The sequence below is a fragment of the Canis lupus genome, chromosome 7 (assembly GCF_003254725.2).
Source record: "Canis lupus dingo isolate Sandy chromosome 7, ASM325472v2, whole genome shotgun sequence".
NCBI lineage: Eukaryota > Metazoa > Chordata > Mammalia > Carnivora > Canidae > Canis > Canis lupus.
The window spans coordinates 34,749,225-34,771,745 of NC_064249.1; the positions used below are offsets into that span (position 1 = coordinate 34,749,225).

General features: G+C 39.7%; 1 long non-coding RNA gene across 4 annotated transcripts in view; it reads left to right on the top strand.

Annotated features, from left to right (window-relative positions):
• Positions 1–22,521, top strand: part of LOC112648746 (uncharacterized) — a 50,241-nt gene that overhangs the window by 221 nt on the left and 27,499 nt on the right. For 3 of the 4 annotated variants that reach the window (XR_003129278.3, XR_004817457.2, XR_004817460.2), the window contains exon 2: positions 5,821–5,967. This is a non-coding gene — a long non-coding RNA (uncharacterized LOC112648746). Of the gene's footprint in view, positions 1–5,820; positions 5,968–7,908; positions 7,982–8,423; positions 9,185–22,521 lie in introns of those variants that run through there. The other variant, XR_004817458.2, reaches the window with a different exon arrangement.

A 22,521-nucleotide genomic window follows, 5' to 3' on the forward strand; every position in this document is an offset into this window, starting at 1 on the left:
ATGTGGATGTGTGAGGTTGGCTTCCCAACTTGAATACAGCACTCTGGTCCCTACTAAACTTCACCCTCTTAGTGTGTCCATTTCTCCAAGTGGTGTGAATCATTTTGAAAGTTAACCCTTAAAGATTAAAGATTCTATATTAAGTTTACTTTTCTCCTCTCTTGTCAGTGGCTGCTGACTGGCTCTACCATTCACTGTAGTCATCTCTCAAACTGACCAGGGAAGGCTGCTTGGCTCTGTTCTCTTCGTTGGGCTAGTTTGGAGGCACTTACTTGCAGTGTTCCCTGATAAGCTCTGATAAGGCAAAAATATTTTGGCAAATACCTAGTGAGGGATATGATGTGTGCATATAACAGATGCTCTGCCAGAGTTCCTAAACATCTCTCCAATTCTTCAGTCCTATTACAATACTGCATCCTGTCAATTTCAGCTTCTCCAACTGGTGTAAAGGTTAGATTTCCTGTTTGTAGTAACATGGTTTCTAATAGGTTATGCAATAATTATTTGTAAATAATTACTACCAGTAAATGTGATCTCACAATCTTTCTTCAGATGTGAGGTAGGAGGAAATCCTAAAATAGGTAAAGTTTTATGTGTCCAAATGATGACAAATGTTGACACAAATCAGTTTACATTTGTCCTAAAACCAAGAAAAGGCAAGAAATCAGAGTGAGCATAGGAGGGAATCTGAAGATTGGGGTCCAAAAGTGTAGTTTGTTCAAGAGGCACAAACAAACAGACAAAGGAAGACCTTGAAAACCACATATTTTCTGGCAAAGAGAGTGCAAGCTGACTGTGGTAAATGTGTACTCAAGGAAACCACTGGAGTAAAATTGTTGCTCTCCTCTTACTTCTCCCCTTTATCTGTCAATGTAGACAAAAGCAAAGAATAAAACCAATAACAAACAATTGTCTAATGATCATTTCTGAACCTTCTACACCCCTTTCTCTTACCAAAATCCCCAAGAGGCAATGGTATGGGCACGAGTCTTAGGATAGTGGAGGGTCTGAGTAGAACAAAAAGGCAAAAGGAACAGCAAATTAGCTCTCTTTGCTTGAACTAAAGCATCCATCTCCTCCCATCTCTGGACTTTGGTGCTCCTACTTCTTGGCTTTTGGATTTAGACTCATACCATTGGCTCCTTTGATTCTGAGACCCCGAGACTCAGACTGAATTATACTACCAGCTTTCCTGGTTCTCCGGTTTGCAGATTGTGGCAGACTCTGGGACTTGTGAGCCTCCACAATTGTGTGAACCAATTCCTATAATAAATCTCATGTATATATCTGTGTACATGCATCCTATTGGTTTTATGAAATACTCTGGGGAGTTCTGAGTAATACAGATTTTGGTACCAAGAGAGGTTTTAGAGAAACAGAATTTTAAGGATGAACTTCCTGAATTAGTTCTGTTGTTTCTGAAAGTGGCTCTCTAATCTGATTAAAGATGCAAATGACTCTATCTCCAATAGAATGACTCTATCTCCAATAGAGAGCACAGAACTGTTTATAAAAATATGCAAAATGTTTGCATTGGATACTCCTAATTGGCCACTTATAAGAAAAAAGGGGCTAAGTAACTCCTTTTATGATCCTTTGGAACATTTCTGGAAAACTAAGGAATGACTTCAGTTGGTTGCTTTTAATGTTGCTGAACAGAATAGTGAGGGAAAAGGATGAACTCAAGCCTTCAGATTCCCAGCTGGAGAAGCACCACAGAGGTGATCCAGGTGTCTGTATCCTGAAGGAGGGCTTTATCTCGCTATAGCAGCGAGGCTCAGTTGCTGAAAATCAAATGCAAGACCTCCTCCCATAACCACTGAATTTACAATGCAAGATGAACTCTCAGCCTTGCAGCATTCCTACAGTTAAAGTGAGGGCTCGGTTGGGAAAGAGTGGGACCTATGCGTTGGTGTGGGGATATGGGAGGACTCTGGTGAAGTTGGGGACAGTGAACCCCTAAATCTTGTTGAATCTCCTTGCCAGCGAAAGAGTTCTCCGTAATCACAGAGGAAGCGGCTTTCCCACACTGAGTTCCCTGATCAGAAGCAATGCTTTATGTATGATCAGAAGTAATGGAACAAAATGTGAAGATATTTGTGTGCCATGTGAATGCTCACTAAAAGATAACCTCAGCAGAGGAGGATTTTAATAACCGGGTAGATGATTTGACCCACTCTGTGGATATTGGTCAATCTCTTTCCCTAGCCTCACCTATCATTGCCCAATAAGATCATAAACAAAGTGGCCCCCATGGTAGCAGGGATGGAGGCTATTCATGGGCTCAGCACAATGGACTACCACTCATCTAGGCTGACCTGGCTAATACCACTGCTGAGTACCCAGTCTGTCAGCAGCAGAAGCCAATACTGAGCCTTCAATATGACATCATTCCCTGGGGTGATTAGCCAGCTACTTGGTGGCAGGTTGATTACACTGTTTCTTTTTTTTTTTTTTAATTTTTTTAAAATTTATTTATTATAGTCACAGAGAGAGAGAGAGAGGCAGAGACACAGGCAGAGGGAGAAGCAGGCTCCATGCACCGGGAGCCCGATGTGGGATTCGATCCCGGGTCTCCAGGATCACGCCCTGGGCCAAAGGCAGGCGCCAAACCGCTGCGCCACCCAGGGATCCCGATTACACTGTTTCTATCATGAAGGGGCCAGTGTTTTCTTCCTACTGGAATAGACACTTAATCTGGATATACATTTGCATCCTTCCATACAGAGTTTCTGCCAAAACTACCATTTGTGTACTTATAGAATACCTTATCCTCTATCATAGTTTTCCATGCAGCATTGCTTCTGATCAAGGATAGGTATATGGCACCATAAACCTAAAACATGGAGAGGAGTAAAGGAAAGGTTCAAACTTAAACAACCATCAACAATACAGGCTGCTATATGCAGAAGATGTTATACATAAACTTAATGGTAACTACAAATCAAAAACTACTAGTAAGTATGCAAAGAATAAAGAGAAATAAATCCAAATATATCACTAAAGACAAGAAAGAATCAGAGAAAACCTTCAGAAACAAAAACAAGTATTAAAATGGCAATAAATACATACCTATCAATAATTACTTTGAATTTAAATGGTTTAAATGCTCCAATCAAAAGGCAGAGGATGACAGAATGGATTAAAAAAAAAAAGGTCCATCTATATGCTGCCTACAAGAGACCCATTAGACCTAAAGATACCTACAGATTGAAAGTGAGTGGATGGAGAAACATTTATCATGTAAATGGAGGTCAAAAAGAAACCCAGAGTAACAATACTTGTATCAGACATAATAGACCTTAAAATAAAGACTGTAACAACAGACAAAGGGCACTATATAGTAATAAAGGTGTCAATCCAACAAGAAGATACAATCGTAAATATTTATGCACCCAACAAAGGAGCATCCAAATACATAAAACAGTAACAAACATAAAGGAACTAATCGATAATAACACAATAATAGTAGGAGACTTCAATACTCCACTTACATCAATGGAAAGATCATCTAAACAGAAAATCAACAAGGAAACAATGGCTTTGAATGACACACTGAGTCACATGGACTTACCAGATATATTCAGAATATCCACCCTAAAATAGCATGGTGAATAATCTTTCTCATGTGCACATGGAACATTCCCCAGAATAGATCACATATTAGACCACAAAACAAATCTCAACAAATTCAAGAAGATTTAAGTCACATCATGCATCTTTTTGACCACAGTGCAATGAAACTAGAAATCAACTACAAGAAAAAATCTGGAAAGAACACAAATAAATGGAGGTTAAACAACATGTTACCAAAAAAAATTATTGAGTCAATGATAAAGTAAAAAAAGAAGTAAAAAATTACATGGAAACAAATGAAAGTGAAAACACAATAGTCCAAAACCTTTGGGTTGCAGCAAATCTAGTTCTAAGAGGGATATTTATAGCAATATAGGCTTACCTCAAGAAGTAAGAAAAATCTCAAATAAATGGCCTAAATTTATACCTAAAGGAGCTAGAAAAAGAGCACACAAAACCCAAATCCACCAGATGGAAAGGAATAATAAAGATTAGAGCAGAAATAAATGATCTAGAAACCAAACCAAACCACCACAACAAAAAACAACAACAGTAGATCAATGAAACTAGGAGTTGGTTCTTTGAAAAGTTCAACAAAATTGATAAATCTCTAGCCAGACTCCTCAAAGAAACAAAATCAGACATGAAAGCAGAGAAGTAACAACTGAAACTACAGAAATATAAAGGATTTTAAGAGAATATTATGAAAAATTATACCCCCAAAACTGGACAACCTAGAAGAAATGGATAAATTCCTAGAAACATATAAGCTACCAAAACTAAAGCCCAAAGAAATAGAAAATTTGAACAGATCAATGACCAGCAATGAAATTGAATCAGCAATCAAAATCTCCCAATGAACAAAAAAGTCCAGGATCAGGTGGCTTCACAGGTGAATTCTACCAAACATTTTAAGAAGAGTTAACACCTATTCTTTTCAAACTATCAGAAAAAAATTTAAAAAGTAGGAAAACTTCCAAATTCATTCTAGAAGGCGCAGCATTGCCCTGATACCAAAACTAGATAAAGATACCACAAAAAAAGAGAACTACAGGCCAATATCTCTGATGAACATAGATGTAAAAATCCTTGACAAAATACTAGCAAACTGAATCCAGTGATAAGTTAAAAAAAATCATTCATCATGATCAAGTGGTATTTATCCCAGGGTTGCAAACTTGGTTCAATATTCACAAATCAATCATGACACATCCCATCCATAAGAAAAAGATAAGAACCAGATGATCATTTCAATAGATGCAGAAAAGCATTTGACAAAGTTCAGCATGCGTTCATGCTAAAAACCTTCAACAAAGTAGGTTTAGAGGGAATCATAAACCATATATGGCTTTAATAAAAACCACATATGAAAAACCCATAGCTAACATCATGCTCAATGGGGAAAAACTGAGAGCTTATCCCCTAGGATCAGGAATAAGACAAGAATATTGACTCTTACCACTTTTATTCAACATAGTATTGGAAGTCCTAGCCACAGCAATCAGACAACAAAAAGAAATAAAAGAGGGCACCTGGGTGGCTTAGTCAGTTAAGCGTCAACTCTTGGTTTTGGCTCAGGTCATGATCTCAGGATCGTGGTATGGAGCCCCAGGTCGGGCTCCATGCTTGGCAGAGCAAGGAGTCTGCTTGAGGATTTCTCTCCCTCCCCCTTTCCCTCTCCCCCTGCTCTTATACACACACTCTCTCAAGTAAATAAATAAATAAATAAATAAATAATAAATAAATATATAAATAATAAAAATAAATAAATTTTTAAAAAAAGAAGTAAATGCATTCAAATCAGTAAGGAAGAAGTAAAACTTTTACTCTTTGCAGATGCCATGACCCAATCTGCATCATCACGCTCCTATTAGAATAGGGCATATGGGAGCCAGGTAATAAATGGAGGCCTTGACCTGGACTGATTCACAGTAGGTCCACTGGGTCAATGAACTCTCCAAATGGTCATTTCCTCAGTATCATAATGTGTAATTGGAATGGGCTTACTTGGTCATTGATGGAACTTCAGGTTCTCTTTGGTTTGTGAGTTTTTGGAGCAATAACTACTATAATAGAGAAGTCTAAGCAGGGAGCTCAGCAACTGCCTCCAACTCCCCAGCAAAAATACTAAATGAAAATGATATTGTAGCCTACAGAGAGTAGTAGAACATTAGCGCCGCCCATAAAGACCTAAAGTATCTGAGGAGTAGTGGTTCTAATCATAGCCCACATTTAATCCATCAGTCTGAGCCCTATGAAGACCCTGTAGATTCTGGAAGCTGTAAACTACTGTGGACTCAACCAAGGAACAGTACCAATACCTCCTGTCATTCCAGATTTGTTGTCATCGTCATCATTGTTAGAGGAGAGAAACACAACCTTGGGTACATGGTATGTGTCCTTGATCTTGTCTGATTCTTTTCCATTTCTATCAGAGGAGAGTTCTAGAAGCAGTTACATTCATATGGAGTAGACAACAGAATATACTTACAAACTTGCCCTCAACCTGTTAACTCTTATGCTCTTGGCAATAATTTAATCCAAAGGGAACATGGACTGTCAGACCATCACATTGGTCTGCTAATCTGATGACACCAAGGTAATAGGTCCACATGAGCAGGATATGGCAAGTAATTGGAGACCTTGATGACACATGTGCTCCAGAGGCTAGGCAATAAAAAAAAACCCTACAGGGATTCAAGAGCTCATCTTATCTGTGGACATTTAGTAAATGACAAGATAATGCACTGGGTACTTCTCCTCACTAAGAAGGAAACACACCACTTGTAAGCCTTTTTGGGTTCTGAAGTCCGCATTTACCATGTGGGAATACTACCCTGATACATTTACAGGGTAATGTAACATGTAAAGTGACATGAAGGGCTGTCAACTTTGGGTGGGGCCCATATCAGGAAAGAGCTCTGCATCAGATCTAGGCTGAGAAGCAAGCAGCCCTGCTTCTTGGACCATATGACTGACTAGCAGACTCTGTTATTAGAGGTATCCGTGGTGGGAAAAGATGCCATGTGGAGTTTATGGCAAGCCCGATAGGAGATTGACAACATGGACCCCTCGGGTTCTGGAACAAGGCCATGCCATCTGCAGCAGAGAATTATACACCATTGAAAAAATAGCTCCTGGCATGCTAATGGATCCTAGTTGAGATGGAGTGCCTAACCATGGGACATTGAGTGACCATGTGGCTAGAACTGCCTGTGATAATCTGGGTTCTGTCCGACCCACCAAGTCATAAGGTCAGGCAGGCCTAGGAGCAATCCATCACAAGACAGAAACAGTACATCCAGGATGAGACATGAACAGGGAAAGTGGACAAAAGGAAACTCCATGACCGGATGGTCCAGACATTCATGCCACCCATCACCGTCACACCAACTCTCCTCCCTCAGCTCACATCTATTATGGTCACATGTATGCTCATGAGGTCCCTTATTGATCAACTGAAAAGAAGAAGGCCAAGCTTAGCATAAGGAAGAATTAGATTAGCTTCACGTGCAAGCCAAAATAGGTCATGACTGTATTATAGCCCCTCCTAGGAGTGGCCTTGAAAGAAGTAAGGGGAAATCCTCCTCCATTGTGGATCTTTGGACTATGTACTTGATCATTTACTTTCAAGAAAAAAGAAGTGGCCCCTGCAGAGACTCAAGAGAAAGGCAGAGTCTAGGCCATAGGCTAGGAAGGAATAAACCAGAAATATCAGGGATGAGGACTTGGGGGGAGATACACAGGGCTCTAACTATGGTAGTACCTGTTAAATGCCCGCCGAAGGGCACCTGCTATGGAAGAGGCACCTACCCACCCAGATACAAAATGACTCGCCAGTGGATGCCAACCAGCTTCTACCATTAGTCACCCAAGGGCTGGTGCATTGGTGCATAGACCTTAGGGATAGAGGCTGCCTACAGGCTCACCAGGCCCGGGTTCTGCTCACCACAAGTTGGCGGAAGGAATTACCACCCTGGCGGAAATAATTGATCATCAGAGGGCTGGGTAGGGCTGCTGTCATACAATAAGGCAGGGGAGAATTTGCTGGCCTCCAGGTGATCTATGGTGACATCTATTGGTGCTGCCCTGGCAAACTGTATTGATATACAAGCGCAGCATGCACAGCCTGAGAAGCACAGGGTGGCCAGGAGCCGAGGGATGAGGCTTGGGTTCACCCTACCAGGTAAGCCATCTGTGTCAGAAGAGGTACTGAGAGTGAGGAGGATGGAGAATGGGTGGAGGGGGCAGGTGGAGATGACAAGCAGTTGCAGTCCAGGCCACTCACAGCCGCAGGGGCCATCATTTGTCCCACTACCCTTCCTCTTGAAGTTTCTCCAGGGTAAGAGACCAAGGAGACTTGTAGAGGCCTGGTTTCCTGGTTGGTGTGAAGTTACCACATGAAGTAAGTGGACCTGAGTGTGCAGAACAGGACTGGAGTGGATGTGGTGTACGGCTGAGATCCCCCATCCTGACCCAGGTGGTCATCACCTCACCTCCAGCAGCTCTGGCTGCAGAACTTCTCTAGCTGCACCCCCACATCTGGGGCCAAAGGGAGCTGCCCTCTCAGGCCAGGGTCCTGCCCTGGGAGCCCCTGCATCTAATGTCTCCTTGATGTGGGGCTGAAAAGACCTGGAGCTTTTGCCTCATCCCATCCAGCTCTGAAAAGAGACACCAGCCCTGGACACCTGTGTGGGTGGCCAAAGCCCTGTGGTAACAGCACTGACGGTGCCCAGTCCTGGTCCCCTCTCCCCGTCATGGGCGGGTCCGCGGCACCCCCATCCCTCACCCCTCCAGCTTTGTAAACTTCTTGCCAGTGTAGCTCTGCCTCCCAATCTGTTTCCCAGGAACCTTAACCCAAAATGGTCTGAGACCGGATCTGCAATAGGAACCAACAGAAACCGCACACGTCTCATTCAATCGGAACACGGACCACATGCTTTTAAGGATGTTTCAGCCTAAATAGGAGCATTTAGAACGATGAACGATGGAAACATGAGATTTGCAGTTTAGAGTTTTACAAAATTCTTTCGACTCAGGCACAAACATCTCCATCCTGCCGTCCACCCCCTCCCTTTCCCCCTCTCCCCTCCTGTGTGTACCCGAGGCGTTTACTAGAACAAACAGCTCTGGTTCGGCAATGCATTTATTTGTGCTGCACCCAAAAAAGGCAGAAGGCAACACAGAAAAACAAAACCCAAAGGCAAACACTGCGAAAGTGTTGTTACCTTTCCAGCCAATCATGTAAACACCCGTGACTAACTCGTCTCTTTTTGGAGAAGCGATGAATGTTTATATTTAAACACTGATCGCAAGAAGTGTCTAGTGAAAGCCCTGAAACCTTGAGGAAAAGCTCAAGTTCCATCTCCTTCGAACTTCCGTCCAATTCAATTTTTCTGTGATTTTGACCGAAATGAAATGTTTGGGGAGAACGGAGAAAAAGGATATCTTTAGGTTTACATGGTGGGCTCTATGCGAACAAGTGCTTAAAATTCACTGCTAGATAAACTAGACTCAGATTCAAAACTTCACTTTTGTCGGGTGATGCATATTTCAAACTTTTACTTTTTTTGCTGACAGAACCTTGTTTTTTTACCCCCCCCCCTTTTTTCCAGCAGGAAGGCACAATCATTCTACAATACTGCCAAATATAACAAACATCTACAGATGGGTTGGTCTGCAGCTGGAGGCTTTAACTTTGTAGTATTTATTTGAAATATCCAAGCCAGCAGAGCAGGGCTAAAGCACAGTGGGTACAATTCACAATGTTTTGGCTCTGGAGCAAATAGCAGTTGAACTTAGTTTTTCCAGCTAAAATGGAATTTATGCAGATGTGCTTTGCACTAAATTCATTAAACAATTACATCCTGGTGCAGTTTTCACATTTTTGTAAAGGATCTGCATAAGCACTAATTAGATCTAAAACAATGTTACTGAGCAAATTACAGTGCCGATTGTTTGCCTCGTCTTTGCGTTCCGCATCTGCTTTGCAGTGATGATGATAATTTAGGTGCAAGCAATACAAATGCTGGTTTTTGTTACATTTAATAGAAATATTTATTTAAAACATACTATAGATTAATTGATAATGTAACCGGATTTACAGAGCCTCCAAATGTTTTCTCATGGACATTGAGCGGTGTAAAAGCGGAATATATGGAATTACAGTAGCTGAAACTTCTCACGCTTGTAAACTGGCATTTCTCCTCGAGGTTTGCTATTGAAAGGCAACTTTGCATTTCATTTGGCTGCAAGTACAAGCTGGGTTAGCTGAATTGCAGCAGTGCCTTTCAGAGTGCGGCATTGGACGCAGAGGCATAAAGACTCCCATAAACAGCTCCCAGCCACCACTCCCCACGCCACCCCTTCTTCGGGCACTGGTTTAAAAGGATAACTTAGTATTGGAAAACCACTCGATGCTCAAGTATTTCAGACATCAGACCCTGCTTTCTTCCTTCCATGTTTCTCTGCTTTTTATTTCACATATCATTAAGTGTAAGAAGGCATATTAACATTTAAACATCAAATCAATCCTGCAGAAGTGAGGACATTCAGTGAAGGTTTCTATGGCAACTTTGAATGTACCAACTTAATGCAGGGCTTGCTGCAGCCCGGTTACCTCCATTAGTGCTCTGGTCCTAGACATATTCTCTAACCCGCCCGCCCAGCCATGCAGTTGCGAATCCTGGGTATCATCATCCTGCTCTCACTCGGGATAACAGCTACTACAACTACCTAGCATTATTTTTATTCCTGGGAAGGGGGCCAGCTTGGTGAATCAGTTTGGCTGCTAGTCTCTTAAAAACTACTCCTGTTATTTGACTTTTCAAACGGTTACTTTTATTGTTCACTGGAGCCAGCCATAAAAAGAACAAACTCTGTGCCAGCCCCAACAGAGATTAAGAGGCAAAATGACACTCCAGATTTAATCAATGCAAAGTCCAAGTTTGGAAATACCTCCTCTCCAAGCAGGAATACTAATTATGAATGCAAAGCACAGCAACTATTAATGGTGCTTTCAAAATTTAGCATCCAGTTTCCTTTACTCTGGTAGATTGCCTCCCCAACCTTTCTATGGATCCTTCCATTTCATTCTGCAGTTCCTGTGAGGCAAGAAGGATCATAACTAGAAGAATGATAATTCCTTCTACAGACCTAATTGGTAAGCCTGAAATTGCTGTGCTGGTTGAATGTGAAATTATATCCTCCTTGAAGGAAAACATAATTTAGCACTGGAGCTTTGGGTTGTTTCAAGGTAAAATGTCACTATGCCTATGTAAAAAGGCAAAGTAAAACTTGTATCAGAAATGTTATTTCGGGGGGCGCCTGGGTGGCTCAGTTGGTTAAGCATCTGACTCTTCAGTTCAGGTCATGATCTCAGAGAGGTGAGACTGATCCCCCCATGGGGTTCCACACTCAGCAGGGAGTCTGCTTGAGATTCTCTCTCTCTTCCTCTCCCCTCTGACCCTTCCCCCACCACCGCTTTTGCACATGCTTTCTCTCTCTCTCAAATAAATAAATCTTTAAAACAATGTTATTTTTTATTAGAAAAAGAGACTAATCAGTATTTCCTAACTTGAACTCCAAATTCTTATTGTTTTACCTTGAGAAGATACTTGGTTCTGTATATTACTCTTATTTTGTGTGTTACCATAAGGGGGAAATGAGGAGAATTTAATTTTTATCAAATTAGAAATAATGTGAGAGTTTTTCCTCCAACTTCCAAAAGTTACATTTGGACTGATAGCAAATAGAGAAAGCACTGAAATAGCCCAAACACTGAAATTTTAGAAAGCTATGAACAATTGGGAAAGGGTTAGTATGACAACTTTCAAGATTATTACAGTGTTACTTGCTCCTATAGCTGATAAAATACATACTAGTCTATGTAACTGCTAAAGAGATGGTCAAATTGAAGAACAGGGCTCTTGGTAAAACTGAGTTAATTCAACTATTGTGCTTTTGGCCTTAGAGGACTTCATTTATAGTTGGTTGGCATGAAAGAGACCATTTACCGTTCCTAAGTGTCCCTGGAAGTCCTTGGGTAATGGCCATCTCTGGGCCCTATGGGGCCTGGGACCATTCTTTGTTCCATTTTATTCCTCTCCTTTTTTCCCTGGCCTTCCTCCTTCTCCCGCTCAACAAGAAGTTCTGGGTTCTTTCTCTGGGCCAAGCACCATATTAGTCATTACAGATACAGAGCTGAATGAGCCTGAGGAGTGTGATGGGGAATAATCACGCATCTTTATCCAACATGGCCCATGCTTGTCGTTCCTGATTATCTTATGCTGTATATTGGAAAAACCCCAGAGGTTGGGTGCCATGTAGCTGTAGTTATTATGAAGTAACCTCAACAATCTGTGGGACCAAACTCCTGAATTGTCTTCATCAGAATACATGATCCAATATAATATTAGATATTACTCATCCGATACAGTATTAGATATAAACTGACCCACTGATGTCCATCCTGGAAAAATATGAATTTCTGTATTCAGAGGATGCTAAAGGTTCCAGGGGCCCCAGAATGTCTCTCCATACAGCTTTGTCTTTCCGTATAGCTGGCAATTTCTATTTCCAGCATTAAAGTGTCCCCTTAAATGAACCTTTTCTAAGAAGCTTATCTCTTTAACCAGTTTCACTTTATATTACCCAGATTGACTTTAAATAGCAGGACTCTTAAGTACTTCTGGTAGAAATTTTCTAGTCTAGATGGTATTACTGCACTGGACAAGGGGCTAATTCTCTACTTGTCGTAGTGTCCCCTACGTGTTCAGACAGGACAGCAAGAGCTCCTTGTTCCTTATATGAGAGGAGACTTTTGCATGTGGATTTCTGTATCAGAAAGACTGGTGCTATAGGAAAAGGAGCATAGGCTAAACTTTAGGCTATTGACTGTTAAATAAGTTTTTGTTTAATCTGAAAGGAATTAATTTAATCAAACCTCTTCTATCCAGTGCTTTACAACAGGAGAGAGGAAACAGTATTAGTGTTTTCTACTTGTTGATGGAGACAGACACCTAACCAGATAATTTCAAAATAAAACAGCAGGTGGGGAAGGAATGAGTCCACCAGAGTCTCCTAACCCACTGTCTTTGAGGCTTAAAGAATCAGCACGTTAACCGGGCTAAGAAGACTATAGAGCGCTTCCAGGCAGAAGGAATGGTGAACAAGTCATGGAAATCTAAAATGGCATAGTCTCTGGAAAAACTACAGGCTGCATGGTGTTAATAAAGCTGAGAATCCCAGGTGAACCTCTGAGAGAGAAAACTTGAGTAGAAAATACAGACCAGACTTGTGCCCTTTGGGAACAAAGGAGAGAACCTTGGGTTTCACTCTATAAGCAATGAGAAGTCATTTCAAGGGTTTTAAGTACAAACTAATCTCCTCTACAATATTGTCTCACTATCTAGGAATAATAATAACTAATAGGTATGTAGTGCCGGCTATTTGCTAGATGCACATCTAAGTGCTTTAAATGCTTTTTCTCATTTTACAGAAGAGAGAAACTCGACACAGGTTAAGTAGCTTGCCCAAGGTAACACCTGTAAGCGTAGAGTTTGAACTTGAACACAGGTCTCAAGCACTGTAGCCAGAGGCAGAGAGAATCTGCAAGGTTTCATAGAGAAGTGTTGAAACACCATGGTTTTTGACCCGAAACTGTTTTTCTTTAAAATTAACACTAGGTTTGCAAAATCATGATTCTCTGGAATATAAATTCCTTTTTGTTTTCTCTGTTCAATTTTTGCTTTTCTTTTTTATTTTACATTAGAAAAACTCTATTTTTTTATATAATAAATTTATTTTTTATTGGTGTTCAATTTACCAACATACAGAATAACACCCAGTGCTCATCCCGTCAAGTGCCCCCCTCAGTGCCCGTCACCCATTCATCCCCACCCCCCGCCCTCCTCCCCTTCCACCACCCCTAGTTCGTTTCCCAGAGTTAGGAGTCATCCATGTTCTGTCTCCCTTTCTGATATTTCCTACCCATTTCTTCTCCCTTCCTCTCTATTCCCTTTCACTATTATTTATATTCCCCAAATGAATGAGACCATATAATGTTTGTCCTTCTCCAATTGACTTATTTCACTCAGCATAATACCCTCCAGTTCCATCCACGTTGAAGCAAATGGTGGGTATTTGTCATTTCTAATAGCTGAGTAATATTCCATTGTATACATAAACCACATCTTCTTTATCCATTCATCTTTCGATGGACACCGAGGCTCCTTCCACACTTTGGCTATTGTGGCCATTGCTGCTATAAACATCGGGGTGCAGGTGTCCCGGCGTTTCATTGCATCTGAACCTTTGGGGTAAATCCCCAGCAGTGCAATTGCTGGGTCGTAGGGCAGGTCTATTTTTAACTCTTTGAGGAACCTCCACACAGTTTTCCAGAGTGGCTGCACCAGTTCACATTCCCACCAACAGTGTAAGAGGGTTCCCTTTTCTCCGCATCCTCTCCAACATTTGTGGTTTCCTGCCTTGTTAATTTTCCCCATTCTCACTGGTGTGAGGTGGTATCTCCTTGTGGTTTTGATTTGTATTTCCCTGATGGCAAGTGATGCGGAGCATTTTCTCATGTGCATGTTGGCCATGTCTGTGTCTTCCTCTGTGAGATTTCTCTTCATGTCTTTTGCTCATTTCATGATTGGATTGTTTGTTCCTTGGTGTTGAGTTTAAGAAGTTCTTTATAGATCTTGGAAACTAGCCCTTTATCTGATATGTCATTTGCAAATATCTTCTCCCATTCTGTAGGTTGTCTTTTAGTTTTGTTGACTGTATCCTTTGCTGTGCAAAAGCTTCTTATCTTGATAAAGTCCCAATAGTTCATTTTTGCTTTTGTTTCTTTTGCCTTCGTGGATGTATCTTGCAAGAAGTTACTGTGGCTGAGTTCAAAAAGGGTGTTGCCTGTGTTCTCCTCTAGGATTTTGATGGAATCTTGTCTCACATTTAGATCTTTCATTCATTTTGAGTATCTTTGTGTATGGTGAAAGAGAGTGGTCTAGTTTCATTCTTCTGCATGTGGACTATCCATTGGAAGAAAGACAGTCTCTTCAACATTTTTGCTTTTCTTAAAGAGCACAGGGCAGAGCATTATTTGCGAATCTCCTTTTCTTCTAATATATCTGTAAGAGTTATAGATCACCTAGTATACTGAATTGGCTCTTTTTGTGAATCACTGAAGAATGAAAATACCATTTCCTCCTCTCATGTCCCTCCAACCCAGTGGTTTCTTTCCTGGAGACTTGAGAGCAGAATTATCTGATGAAACTATGTGTGATGATGGAAATATTCTATATCTGTGCTACCTAATACCATATGACTGGCCATTGAGCACTTGAGATGTGGCCAGTGTGACTGTGGTATGGAAATTTAAATTTTATTTAGGGATGCCTGGGTGGCTCAGCGGTTGAGCACCTGCCTTCGGCCTCGGGCGTGATCCTGCAGTCCTAGGATCGAGTCCCATGTCAGGCTCCCTGCATGGAGCCTGCTTCTCCCTCTGCCTAAGTCTCTGCCTCTCTATCTCTGTGTCTCTCATGAATAAATAAAATCTTTAAAAATAATAATAAATTTTATTTAAATTATTATTACTTTAAAATTATTATTTTAAATTCAATTTTTATTTAATTTTAATTACTTTAAACTTAAATATCTACATGTGGCCAGGAACTACTGTTTTGGACAATACAGACATAATACATTTCCATCACTGAAAGCTGTATTGGATTGTCTTGCTCTGAAGCATTTTCCTTTGCTAACCAACTGGCATCTGTAATCCTAATATTACTGAAAATGAGAGACTCCACCATAATGGCCTATTAACTTCTACCTTAGAATTCTTGTTGGTGGTTTTCAGATTTTTTTAACTTTCTTAATTTGATTTTGGATCTCATCTATGGTCTACTGAGGTAATAATTATTCTCTGAAAGCAAATCTCATGAGATCAGTGATTCTCCCACAAAATCAAGAAGTTTTAAAGTTCTCATCCTGAAGATTCCACTTTAAAAAATCCTGTTAGGACCAGTGCATGAGTTCAACAAGGTTTCGGGATATAAGTTCAATGCACAAAATGCAATTACATACATATGTACTTGTACTAAACAAAAAAGTCCAAAAATGCAATTAAGAGAACAATTTAATTCAGAATAACGTTAAAAAGAATAAAATACTTAGGGAGAAGTTTAACAGAAGAAGTGAGAAACTTATGCTCTGAAAGTTACAAAACATTATCAAAAGAAGTTAAAGATCTAAATAAATAGAAAACACCTCATGTCCATGGATGGGAGGACTTACTGTTATTGATGATGACAATACTCCTCAAGCTAATCTGTAGATTCAAAGCCATCTCTCTCCAAATCCCAGCTGTCTTTGTAAAAAACAATAAGCTGATCCTAAAATTTATAGGAAATTCCAAGAGACCCACCACAGTCAACAATCCTGGAAAGGAAGAACAAAGTAAAAAGACTCATACCTCCTGATTTCAAAGTTTACTACAAAGCAACAGAAATCAAGACAGTGTGGTATTGGTACAAATATAGACATATGGATCAACAGAATAGAATCAAGAATCCAGAGATAGTCCATGTATCTATGGTCAGCTGATATTAAACAAGGATATCAAGTCCATTCAATGGGGAAAGAACAATCTTTTCAACAAACGGTGTGGGGAGAGCCAAAATGCAAAAGAAGTTGGACTTTTACTTCACACCATATACAAAAATTAAACTGAACTGGATCAAAGACCTACATGTAAGAGCTAAACTATAAAGTTCTTAAAGTAAGTCTTTATGACCTTGGATTTGGCAAAAAATTCTTATTTATGACACCAAAAGTGTGAGCAACAAAAGAAAAAAATAGGTAAGTTGAACTTCATCAAAATTAAAAACTTTTATGCTTCAGACGACACCATCAAGAAATGAAAAGATAATCCCTAGAATGGAAGAAGATATCTGAAAATTATACATCTGATAAGGGAGTTGTATCTAGAATATGTAAATAGCTCATAACTCAATATTAAAAAGGCAAATAGCTCAATTTAAAAATGGGCAAAGATCTGAATAGACATTTCTTTTTTTTTTAATTTTTTTAAATTTATTTATGATAGTCACAGAGAGAGAGAGAGAGAGAGAGAGAGAGAGGCAGAGACACAGGCAGAGGGAGAAGCAGGCTCCATGCACCGGGAGCCTGATGTGGGATTCGATCCCGGGTCTCCAGGATCGCGCCCTGGGCCAAAGGCAGGCGCCAAACCGCTGCGCCACCCAGGGATCCCTGAATAGACATTTCTTTAAGAAGATCTACAAATTGTTAATAAGCATAAGAAAATATGCTCAACATCATTAGTCATCAGAGAAATGCAAATCATCACCATGAAATCCTGCTTCAGACCGCATAGGCTGACTAGAATTAAAAAGTCAGATAACAACAAGTGCTGGCAAGGATTGGGAAAAACAGAAGCCTTATATACTGCTAGTGGGAATATAAAATGTTTCAGCTGCTTTAGAAAACAGTCTGACAATTCTCCAAGTGATTAAATATAGAGTTACCATATAATCCAGCAATTCCACTCCTAGGTATATATCCAAGAGAAATGAAAAAGTATGTCTGCACAAAAATCTATACACAAATATTTATAGCAGCATTATTTGTAATAGCCAAAAGGTAGATGAAAGTCAATGAACAAATGGATAAACAAAATGTGGTGTATTCATAAATGGAATTTTATTTGGCCATAAAAAAATGAAGCATTGCTACATGCTACAGCATGGATAAACCTTGAAAACATTAGGCCTATGTGCAAGCAACCAGTCACAGAAGACCATGTAGCGTATGATCTTATCCATTTGGAAATCCAGAATAGAAAAATAGAGACAGTAGAGTAGTGAGTGGTTGCTTAGGGCTGGGGTGGAAAGTGGGATGGAGATAAGGGATAAGAGGTGATGGCTAAAGAGTATAAACATTTTTTTTCCTTAAATTCAGATATAACTGACATAAAATATCTTCTTAGTTTCAAGTGGACATCACGGTATTCAATGCTTTTATATATTCTGAAATGATCCCCATAATAAAGTCTAGTTATCATATGTCATCGTACAAAGATTACAGTATTATTGACTATATCTTCCCCATGTTGTACATCAGATCCCCATAACTTGTTTATTTTATAGTTGGAAGTTTGTACTTCTTAATCTCCTTCACCTATTTCACCCCCCCGCCCAACCCATCCGCCTCTGGTCACCAACAGTTTGGTTTCTGTATCTAGGAGTCTGTTTTTTTGGTATTACTGGTTTGTTTTGTTTTGTTTTTTATTTAGTTGTTTTTAACAGCACACACAAACAGGGGTGGGGGCAGGGCAGAGGGAGAGGGAGAGAATCTTAAGCAGGTTCTACACTCAGCACTGAGCCCAATGTGACATTGATCTCATGATCAAGATTATGACCTGAGCTGAAACCAAGAGGCAGACCCTTAACTGACTGAACCACTCAGAAGCCCCTGACTTGTTTTTTAGATTCCACATATAAGTGAAATCATATAGTATTTATCTTTCTCTATCTGACTTATTTCACTTAGCATAAAACCCTCTAGGTCCAAATATGTTGTCACAAATGGCAAGATTTCATTCTTTTTTATGGCTGATTAATATTATATGTAAGTAAAAATAAATAAACAAATAAACAAACGAATAAATATAAACACACACACAGACCACATCATCTTTATCCACATGTCTATCAATGGACGTTTAGCTTGCTTCCATGAATAATTCTGCAATGAACATGGGGTCCATTTGTCTTGTCAAATTGGTGTTTTTGTTTTCCTCAGATAAATACCCAGAAGTGGGACTGCTGGATGATCTGATAGCTCTATTTTTAATTTTTTTGAGGAATCTCCATACTGTTTTCCACAGTGGCTGTAACAATTTACATTCCCACTAACAGTGCACAAGGGCTCCCTTTTCTCCACATCCTCACCAACACTTGTTATTTTTTTGTTTTTTTTGATAACAGCTGATCTGACAGGTGTGAGGTGATAGATATCTTATTGTGGTTTTGATTTTGATTTGTATTTCTCAGATAATCAGTGATGCTGAGCATCTTTTCTTCTGGCTGTTGGCCATCTGTATGTCTTCTTTGGGGAAAAAAATGTCTGTTTCAGTGCTCGGCCCATTTTTTAATTAGGTTGTTTGTTTTTTCGATATTACATTATATACATTCATTATATATTTTGAGTATTAACCACTTATCAGGTGTGTGCCTTCTCCCATTCAGTAGGTTGCCTTTTTGTTTTATCAAAGCTTTCCTTTGCTGTGCAAAAGTTTTTTAGCTTGATGTGGTCTCATTTGTTTATTTTAGCTTTTGTTGCCCTTGCCTGAAAAGACACAAAACAGTGTTACTAAGATGTCAAAGAGCTTATTTACTTGTGTTTGCTTCTAGGGGTTTTATGGATTTAATTTTTTTAAAGAGATTTTATTTATTTATTCATGAGAATACACAGAGAAAGAGAGAGAGAGAGAGGCAGAGACACAGGCAGAGGGAGAAGCAGGCTCCATGCAGGGAGTCTGACTTGGGACTCGATCCTGGGTCTCCAAGATCATGCCCTGGGCTGAAGGTGGTGCTAAACCGCTGAGCCACCTGGGCTGCCCTGGATTTAATTTTTACATTCAAGTCTTTAATCACTTTGAATTTATTTTTGTAAATGGTGTAAGATGGTGGCCCAGTTTTATTCTTTTGCATCTAAGTGCTTAGTTTTCCCAGCAGCATTTTTCTAGTTCCTTTAGGTATAAAGTTAGATTGTTTATTTGAGATTTTTCTTGTTTCTTTAGGTAGACATGTATGGCTATGGACTTTCCTCTTAGAAATGCTTTGGCCAGGGGCATCTGGCTGGAACACTCAGTTAAATGTCCGACTCTTGGTTTTGGCTCAGGTCATGATGATGGGGACATGGGTTTGGGCCTCCTGTTGGGCTCCATGCTGAGACTCTTTCTTTCTCCCTTTGCCCCCTTACCCAGGATAAATAAAACAAATCTTAATGCTTTGGCTGTTTCCCATAGATTTTGGAAAATTGTTTTTCTATTTTCATTTGTCTTGAGATTTCTTTTACTTTCTTCTTTGATTTCTTTATTGACCCATTGATGTTTACTGGCATCTCGTTTTGTCTCCATGTGCTCATGTTTTTTCCATTTATCTCCTTGGAATTGATTTCTATTTTCATAATTTTGTGGTAAAAAATGAAGCTAAATATGATTGCAATCTTCTTGAATGTATCAAAACTTGTTTTGTGGCCTAATGCGTGATCTGCCCTGGATAATGTTCCGAGCACACTTGAAAAGAATATGTAGTCAGCAGTTTTTGGATGGAATGCTCTGTATGTATCTGTTATGACCATCTGGTCTAATGTGTCATTCAAAACCATTGTTTCCTCATTGATTTTCTGTCTGGATGATCTATCTATAAGTGGGGTATTTAAATCCCCTACTATTATTATATTATTGTCCTCTTCTCCTTTTATGTCTGTTATTATTTTCTTTATTTATTTAGGTACACTTTTGTTGGGTATTTAAATATTCACAAATGTTATCTCTTCTTGGATTGACCCTTTATCATTATATAATGTCTTTTTGTCTTTTGTTAAGTGTTTGTTTTAAAGGCTATTTTGTCTGATATGAGTATTCCTACTCCAGCTTTCTTTTCATTTCTATTTGCATGGAAATCTTTTTCCATACCTCCACTCTCAGGTTGTGTGTGTCTTTAGATGTGAAATGAATCGCCCATAGGCAACATATAAATGGGTCTTTAAAAAAATTTTTAATTTACTTATTCATGAGACACAGAGGGAGAGAGAGAGAGGCAGAGACATAGGCAGAGGGAGAAGCAGGCTCCATGCAGGGAGCCTGACATGGGACTCAATCCCGGGTCTCCAGGACCACACCCTGGGCCGAAGGTGGCGCTAAACCGCTGAGCCACCCAGGCTGCCGGGTCTTATTTTTTTTAACCCATTCAGCTGACTTGTATCTTTTGATTGGAGCATTTTGTACATTTACATTTAAAGTGATTATTGATAGGTATGTACTTATTTTTACTTTGTTAAATGTGTTCTGGTTGCCTTGTACAGCTTCTCTGTTCCTTTCTTCTTCTTTCAGTATTGTCCTTTGTGGTTTGATGGTTCTCTCTAGTGTTATATTCGGGTTCCTCTCTATTTTTGTGTACTTTTTGTAAGTTTTGGTTTGTGGTTACCATTAGGTTCATATACTGACCTATATGTACATAACAATCTATTTTAAGCTAATAGTAATGTAAGTTTGAATGCATTCTAAAAGCACTACATTATTACTCCACCCCACCCCACCTTTTGTTTTCTGTCATATTTTACATCTTTTTATGTTATGTATTCCTTAACCACTTATCATAGATAAAGTTAATTTTATTATGTTTGTCTTTTAACCTTCATTACTAGCTGTTTAAGTGACAGATCCACTGTCTTTAGTATATATTTGTCTTTATCGATAACATTTTTTTCTTTCACATATTTTCTTATCTCTAGGTAGGACTTTTTTCACATATTTTCTTATCTCTAGGTAGGACTTTTTTCTTATCTCTAGGTAGGACATCTACTTCTCTGGGTCTTAAAGAAGATGCTTTAACACTTCTTGCAAGGCCAATTTAGTGATGATGAACTCCTTTAGGTTTTGCTTGTCTGGGGAATTCTTTATCTCGCCTTTAATTCTTAATGATAACTTTGTCAAGTAGAGAATTCTTGGTTGTAAGCTTTTCCCTTTTTTGGCACTTTAAATAAATGTATCTTTGCCACTCTCTTCTGGCCTGCAAAATTTCTACTGAAGTTGGCTAATAGTTTTATGGGATTTCTCTTGTTTGTACTATTTGAAATTCTGTTTGTGACTATGTAAGTTTCTTTCTAATTTTTGCCATGCTAATTATAACATGTCTTGGTGTAGATCTCTTTGGGTTAATCTTGTTTGAGACTCTGATTCCTGGACCTGAATGTCTGTTTTCTTTCCTCATTAGGGAAAATTTCAGCCATTATTTCTTCAAATAATGTTTTCTGCCCCTTTGTCTTTTTCTTCTCCTTCTGGAACCCTTAAATGTTAGTATGTTTGATGTTCCAGGGGCCCCTTAAACCATTCTCACATTTTAAGTTCTTTTTCCTTTTTGAGGTTCTGGTTGGTTGATTTCTACTGTTCTGTCTTCTAGAATGCTGATCCATTCTTTTGTATCATCTAAGCTTCTGTTGATTCCCTTCAGTGTATTTTTCATTTCAGTATTGGATTCTTCAGCACTGATTGACTCTTTCTTATGTTTTATAACCCTTTCTTGAAGTTCTTACTGTGTTTTTCCATTCTTCTCCTAAATTTAGTGAAGTCTTCATAATTGTTATTTTGAATTTTGTCATGTAAATTATTTCCATTTCATTAGAGTTTGTTCCTGGGTTTTATTTTGTTCTTTCATTTGGAGCATATTCTTCTGTCTCCTTCTCCTCCTCCTCCTTCTTCTTCTTTGACTTTCTGTATTTGTTTCTATTAATTAGATGGGACATCTACTTCTCTGGGTCTTAAAGGAGTGCCCTTGTGTAGAGCACCTCTTGTGTAGACTGCATGTGCCTGGCAGCTTTAGCAGGCCATCTGGAGCTAGAGCAAATGTGAGCTAGAGGGTCCCTGGGCATGTTGTGTCAGGGTTGCCTTGGCAGGATAACTGGGGTTGGAGCAGGCACAAGCCAGGGGCTCCCAGGGCCACCTTGGCAATTTGGCTGGAGCTGGTATAAACATGGTCTAGGGAGTCTGGGGTTGCCTGGTGGGATGGTTAGAGCAAGGGCAAGCACAGAACAAGCAGTCCCAGGGCATGCCACACCGGGGCTACGCTGGTAGGATGGCTGGAGCTGGGGCAGGTGTGGGCGATGGAATCCTAGGGCAGGAAATGCCTCACTGGG